Genomic DNA, 8,156 nt, shown 5'->3' with positions numbered 1-8,156 from the left:
CAGCTTTTTTATTGTTGTGAGATCTATCAGATATAGTTTATAAAGTAACTTAAATTCACATAAAAAACTGACATAAAATTAGCCCATTCATAAAAAAATTAGCTACTGTAGGGTTAAACATCATATGCCATGTGGCCCACCTTAAAATAGTGAATGAACAAATTAATAAATAAACGAATAAATAAATAACATTTGAATAATTTTTTTTAATTGTGTAGTATCTCACATTCTGCATGTAAACCTGTTACTACATGATTATATATTTAAATAGTATAATTTAACCAAAATTACTCAACTTTGCTGTTTTTTATGTTTACTGCTAGTTAACATTGTTTTGTAGCTGTATTCATATAATTATAATTATAAATCATTATAAAAATGTTTAAAATGAATAGATAATAAAATAGCTCATTGCATTCAGTTTGACATCTTCTGGTCAACCTTAAGCACCTGCTTTTACTGACTTCAGGCCATTTTTGTGTTTTATTTGAAGAAGGTAGACTGATTAACTTAAAATCTGACAATCAAGTTTTGACTGATAGCACAAACTTATGTCTAATGATTTAAGGCATCATGTATTCTCAGATTGTTTGACATAAACAACATATTTGTTTAAAAATGGATTGCGTGTCTGTCCTCCAGGCATGTCATGTTTAATCCATTGTCAGACTCAATAACAGATTTGTCATGATGATTTTTTTCCTAGAAAGCGACTGTTACTATTATTACCAGCTCTGTGAACTCTGAGAGACTAGGGTTTGGGGCGATGTTTGGCTGCATTCATTACATTAAGTTTATAAAATGAAGTTTATAAATCATGTATCATGGTTTCAACAAAAATATTATGCAACATGACCATTTTCGACTTGATAAGAAATGTTTCTTAAGCAGTTAATCGGCATATTAGCATGATTTCTGAAGGATCATGTCACACTTAAGACTGGAGTAATGACGCTGAAAATTCAGCTTTGCATGACAGAAATAAATTACAGTTAAAATATATATTGAAATAGAAAGCAGTTATTTTAAATTGTAAAAACTATTTCAGAATATTACTGTTTGTACTGTATTTTTGATTCAATAAATGCATCCTTGGTGAGCATAAAAGACTTCTTTACCTGGTTTGGGCATTAAAAAATCTTAATGATTCAAAACCATTGACCAGTATAGTTTTCAATTATATTATGCAATTAAATCAGTGTCCTAAATGTTGTTACCAACAAAAACTAATATAACAAATGCAATTACCAGACATCCCAACTCCATGCAGAGCTTCAGCAATAATAGAGAGGCATATCTGAGGACAATCTGTCCCACAGTCCTGCCTGGAGACATTGTTCCTGGGCAGCGGTTTTGTGCCACTCCAGTCTCAGAGTCCAACAGAAGAGGCTTCTCACGAGCCCAATGCCCTAATTAAAATGGATGAACATTGCTGCAAACGGCCTGCTATCATTTGTCAAACTCTTGCCGTGCTTTGACAAGCAAAGTAGAAATAATTGCCTTTTAGTGTAATGCTACAAATTCCAGTTAGCCAAGGTGAGCTGCTCTGGCGGCTTGAGTTGCCAGATTGTGTGCAACTAAATGCGGCCGGCGTTGTTGGCTGCTCAAAATCGCACCTCCTTTCCGTCCATCATAATCACGTTTAACTGTTCTAGCATTGATAAGACTTCATTCCTGATCATCATTTTCTCTTAATTTATCCATCAATCTGTCGCTGTTTTTATTGTCATCGCCATTTGATGCAACATTTTTTAGTCCGGGAAAAGTTTTACTGTGCAGGCGCCAAAACAGCACCATCTGTCTCCTCTCGACCACTGTTGGTGGCACAGAAAGCAATATCCATCCATGCCACGTCAGGAGTGAGTCAGGACCACAGAGGATAAGAAAACATACGGAGGAGAACATGGGTCGGGTAGTTTTTACAGCTACACAGTATCAGAATGATCTTTATTGCCAAGTGTGTTTACACACACAAGGAATTTGTCTTGGTGTTAGGAGCTTTCAGAAGTACAAACAGTGCAGACAACATAATTAACGTAATAAAACACTAATAATGAAGAGGACCAAGGACCCATAACCAGTGTATCCATAATCATTGTAATATCTGAATTTAAGGATCTGTCAGGATGGTCAACTAGTGTACTTAACTGTTTCTCTAGAAATAATGTAATTGTTTAGCTTTAAAATTTTAGCAGCAGTGAAATATTAAATATATAGTTGAAATGAAAATGTTGTTAATTTCCAAGCTGTATAGTAAGTGGCTTTTTTTTCTTCAGTAGAACAGCATAGAAGATTTTTAACTGAACTTGTGGTCCTTGGTGAGTCAAAAAAGCATATACAGGCAACACAAATTTAATACCCATGGCTCCTGACGATTTATTGAATTCTTATGAAGTGAAACAATTGGTCTATGCAGGAAACATTATTACCTATAATCCAAAACTGTAAACTGATTTCACTAATGAATGGCTGCATCCAAAATCGCATAGCCTACTTCCCTTCTGTAGTATAGGTGAAAAACAGTATGTGAACAGTAGTATGTCCAAATTCACAGTATTCATAAAACATTAGGCAAAAAAGTCCCAGAATGACCTACTATTTATGGTGAGATTCTTACTGTAAGTGTGCATCCAATGGACAATTTACTATCCCATAAGGCCATAGGAGATGACAACAAGATGAATGTAGTACGTCCGGATTGTGTTTGAAATCTCATACTGTCTGAGTAGATATTACATTTGAATAAGAATTTCACAACAGTGAAAAGCTACTGTCTTATGATTACTATGAATTCGTACATATAGACTCTTAAAAATCAATGTTACAAAAAAAGGGTTTTTACAGTGATACCATAGAAGAACAATTCTTAAAAGAACCGTTTTTTCTTAGTGTGAAGAACATTTGAATGATATAGAGAACTTTTTTCCACTATAAAGAACCTTTTGTGCACTGGAATGTTCCGTGGATGGAACCATCGATACCTATTTACTAAAACCTTTATTTTTAAGAACGCACTACACTTTTCACACACTGTTTTTTGCCAACTATACAGAAGTAAATTTATTTGGACACAGGGTTTGTTTACATGCAAATGGATGTTTTTGATTGAATCTTGCTGTTCAGCTTTTAAAAACGTACCTTAATGGACGTACGTTCCATTTTGCACCATCCTATTGTTTTTTCTGTGTGAATGCCCTATAAGAAACAAGTCTGATCAGACCGGATTTTAAATTAGACTAAATATACAGTGGCAACTAGTTGATTAATCAAATCACTCAGACATTGCCACCATTTATGTTCAGCTACAAAGAAGAACGGGCTATTGACCCCAGCTGAAAGCAAGACCGAGGGGTGAAAACAGGTATCCTTGATGCTTACTGGTGAACAGCTGTTGGGCAGCAGGCGAGTTTCTTCCCCTGTGAGCATCTGCCATTGCAAATTGATTACCCAGGGGTAGAGCAGCCTGTGCCACCCGCTCCAGACTAATCGCATCTGTTGCTTTGATTAAGAGGAGAACAAGCTCTCAGCCTAGTCCTGGACCACCAAGGGGCTCAAGACTCATGTGGTTAAGAGAGAGTGAGGAAGAAAAGGTGCACCAAGGGAGGGAAGGAGGGGGAAACATGTCCGTGAGTACCAGCTGGAAAAGACTGGAAGGAGAAAGGTGTATAAATTGAAAGGATGAGGAACACAAACGGTGAGTTAATATACAGTCTTGAGCTGAGTTTAACTGCCATCAAACCTTTGCAAAAAATGTACGTGATCTCCCTCTGTCTCACTTCAATGGTCACCAGTTCCTGCTCACATCCAGTTCAGAACAGCCACTGAATAACATACTGTGAAATGCAGAGAAATTGACGATCAATACTCAACCTCTGAGTTCTTAATTACGACGGGATCGAGCGTCACCTGGGAAGGATCCACAAATTAGATGCAGCTGTTCCCCTAAGAGCACTTAGCAATTCACCCACTTAAACCACAGAAAATAAATAGCCGCTAACACAATCAGTCTCTAATATAAAACTGAAATTATTCCCCAGCTTCCCTAAAGACCTCTTCAATTTGATGATTGAGTCAGCCCACATCTGCCAGACTTAAAACGCTCTCAGAAAGAGACCAAAAAAGGTCAAAATGAAAGAAGCTGGTCTCGTATGTGTTCTGACATGAGCAGATACCATCCTCACCCCCTGATGAAGGCTTATTAGTTAATCGCTACATTAACTTGGCAGTAACGTGGTGCAGGACTGCGTTTATAGATGGTCTTTAGCTCAATATCACTTCATGTACAGTTATTTCTTCATATTCTCATTTAGTCGCACCAAACGCGTTGTTAATGAAGGCTGTTTCCTGATGCATACAAATGCTTCACATATCATTACTGTATACTCACATGTGAATATTGATTTTTAATTGACTTTCTGGAAACACAATGCTTTGCATGTGAAGCGCAAACAAACGTGATGATTAATTAGCCCATTACTGTTTAGCCCATTTAGTCATTAGCTAAAACAGCTCATTTCTGAGGGGAAAAGGAGAACGATGCACACACATTTGCACACAATTATTTTGCTAATTTAGTTTACATTTGCTGTGTAATGAAACAAGGTGATCGTTTTGGTCTGTTTTGAGCTGTTTGGGGGGGCAGTTGTGGCCTAATGTATAAAGAGTCGGACTTGTAACCCGGAGGTCACGGGTTTGAGTCTCAGGTCCGGCAGGGATTGTAGGTGGGGGGAGTGAATGACCGGTGCTCTCTCCACCTTCAATACCACGACTGAGGTGAGACCCTTGAGCAAGGCACCGAACCCCCAACTGCTGCCCGGGGAGAGCCCAAATTCCGAGTATGGGTCACCATACTTGGCCACACATCACTTCACTCATTTCACACACATGCACAAGAATATTTTATTATTTTCAATCATTTTCGAACTTGAAATCAAGTACAATCAATATCACAGATATTATAATATTGAGCAATATAATATTTAAATTAGTAAAAATGCTTTCATTTTCTGTGGATAAATAGTTAACTTTAGCTATTTAACATAAAAATTATATTGCTTCCGTTAAAATGAGTGGAGGAAGTGAAACAGTTATTTTTTTTTTTCATTTCAAAGCCAATTTTATGCATTAAAAGTCATACTTGCTTAAAAATCGCTTAAAAATACATGATCAATTAGTCATGGCAACATGTTTTTACATTGACTCATCAAAATAATTTATCCAATTTCAACTTGATTTTTTTTTTAAAAAGTGAATTTAATAAGTTAGGGCAAAATGACTTGTACAGCCAATTGTCTTATACTTAAACATTTTAAGCAGCAACTGAGCTTAAGTTTTTAAGTTGAAGTAGGTGGAAGTTTTTTTTACATCAGAATTGATCCAATATTACTATCAAATATATCAGTAAGCTACTTCTAAATGGATTCAACCATCCAAAAGATAGCAGCATCAGAGAAACTTATCATAATCAATCTGATGTCATTTCACGAATGACAGAGATAGTGAAACAGAAAAAGAGAGAGGTAGAAATATTACAGGAGAGAGAAATTACTGCTTCAGGGAAATTACATAATAGACTATAAATGTGACTTTCACTCTAGTGGCTGAAAGACCTTTTCTCAGGCATTTATCTGACACCATAAATCCCACTTTTACATCAGTAAAACAGAAATGGATACTTCATTTTTTGAGAAAAAGTAGCCGTTCACAAAGTTTCCTGGGTAAGTCACTGACAACTTGATTTAGGTGTATAACACACTTCTAAGCACAAGCGCGATAATTTGATCTTCATGTGAAAAGTGTTGCACAGCTTCAAAAGAAGGTGATTTTATGAGACTGCTATGTTAGCAGAAATGTTTTCAAGTTGGTTAAGAACCAGGACAGAAGAGAACATGAACATGTTTGCATATTTCATCTGTCCTTGACACACAATAACAACCTCTGGTCTCAAATCTAATTTAATGTTATTATCAAGGGTGCTTCTTTTTCATTCGGCAGACCCCTCTATTCAGAGACTCAAGCAAAACTAACTCAGAAGCTGAATTATTTCAGATAACATAGATCATTCTTGAATATTTAAACATCACATCACAAGTACAATGAGAATGTCGACAGGGGCTTCTTCAGGTTTGTTTCGTTCCTTCTTTCCATTCAGTCAAGCCATAATCTGTTACCGGAGTGCTAATGAACTCTCCTCTGCTCTTCCCATTACAGGAGGGAGGCGTGCCGTTTATTGATCTGAGTGTGTGTGAGTGACAGCAGCACTGAAAAGACTTGATATGCATTGAAATTTCCTTGAGGGGAGGAAAAGGACGGAAGAAAAAAGAGAGAGGCCTCAGAAAGTGTTTAGACACTTAAAGGGGTCATCGGATGTAAAATTCACTATTCAAGCTGTTTGAACATCAATGTGTGTTGGAAGTATGTGTACACATCCATCCTATAATGCGAAAAAAAAAGCAGTTAGTAAATGAGAAAAATGCATATGAATGCAAACTTACTGATTTGTTTATTCTTGTTTATTATGCGAGTTTTTAATGATTTAAGGTTGATTGAACACAAATAGCCTAGATTAACCATGGAAAACCAAATTGTATTGCATTAAACATAACATCGCATAACAAAGCATCAATAAACTACAAAGCTGTCACGGAAGCATGTGTAATTACAAACTAAATTTACTATGACTGTTATTTCTAAATTAACCTTCACGTAGAATAAAAGTATGGGGAAAAGTCGTTTTTGGGGTTTTGGGGGCAGAATTTTTTTTATTATGAAATGAAATTCATCAAAAGTGACAGCAGCTGCGTTTCCATTACCCTTCAAATTGCGCAAATTGAAAATACGCCCAATGGAAACGTGTCAATTTAGCAAAAACGCCCATATATCACAAAAAAAGGTGTTTTTTCTGGCAATTCGAAAAACTGCAATGGAAACCGTTTTTTCGCATTCACGGGTAACCTGGCGTATGTAAAATTCAAATGATCATTCTTTAATGTAATATAACCTCCAAGAAACACCTCTTCAGGGGCTTTCCTTGCCATTAATTACAGTGGCCAAGAGAGCTCAATGTGCTGCAAATAGAAAAACATCTGCAAATTAAGAAAACAACTTCGCCAATTTGACAACACACATGCTGCAAATACTCAAAACACAACCAAACAAAGAAACGCGGTGCAAATACAATTATTTGTTTGTGTTGTGAGCATTTGCAGCACCTGCTGTCAAACTGATGATGTTTTCTTGATTTGCTGGTGCTTTTTCTATTTGCATGTGTTTTCTGAAGTTGCAGCGCGTTGAGCTCTCTCGGCCACCAGAATTAATGTTTGGATAACCCCATATTTACACTGCACACATCTGCGGCACATTACGGCTCATGGCTGATCACGGTCACTCTAGTTAATGTTATTTCAAATAAATGCTGTTCTTTTTAACTTACGTTTAAAAAAAAGAAAGGAAAAAAAATCAGTTTCCACAAAAATAATAAGCAGCAGAACTGTTTTCAACATTGATCATAATAATAAATGTTTCTTGACCAGCAAATCAGCATATTATTATGATTTCTGAAGGATCATGTGACACTGAAGACTAGAGTAATGATACTGAAAACTCAGCTTTGCATCAAAGGAATAAATTGCATTTTAAAATATTTTCAAACAGAAAACAGTTATTTTAAATTGTAATAATATTTAACAATAATTTCATAAGGTTTAACTGTCCTTGATCAAATAAATGCAGCTTTGGTGAGCATAAGAGACGTCTTTAAAAAAACATTTAAAAATCGTGCCAACCCCAAACATTTAAACAGTAGTGAACATTAAAGACATTAAACTAAATGAAGTCTTTGATGTGACCAAGGAAACACACTTCTCAGTACTTTAGCCTTCTGCCAGCTCTTTGATGACTAAATGTTACACTTTTTCCTCTAAATTGTGCTTTAAGCATTTGGCTGTGGCTTGTTAGCTGTAATAACTTTCAGTATTGCTGTAAGTCACGTCAGCACTACGTACTCCTATTCTCGCTACCTCTGACCAATCAGAAAGAACCTGGGGCTAAATTTGCTCAAGATAAAATGAAGTGGAGAAATGAACATTCGGACAGGAATGACAACTGGAACATTTTCTGTGTCCAATGATATTGGGAAGTATGTATGCCTTTTTCAT

This window comes from Barbus barbus, assembly GCF_936440315.1.
Source record: "Barbus barbus genome assembly, chromosome: 4".
Classification (NCBI taxonomy): Eukaryota; Metazoa; Chordata; class Actinopteri; order Cypriniformes; family Cyprinidae; genus Barbus; species Barbus barbus.
Note: the sequence above shows the minus strand (reverse complement) of the source record.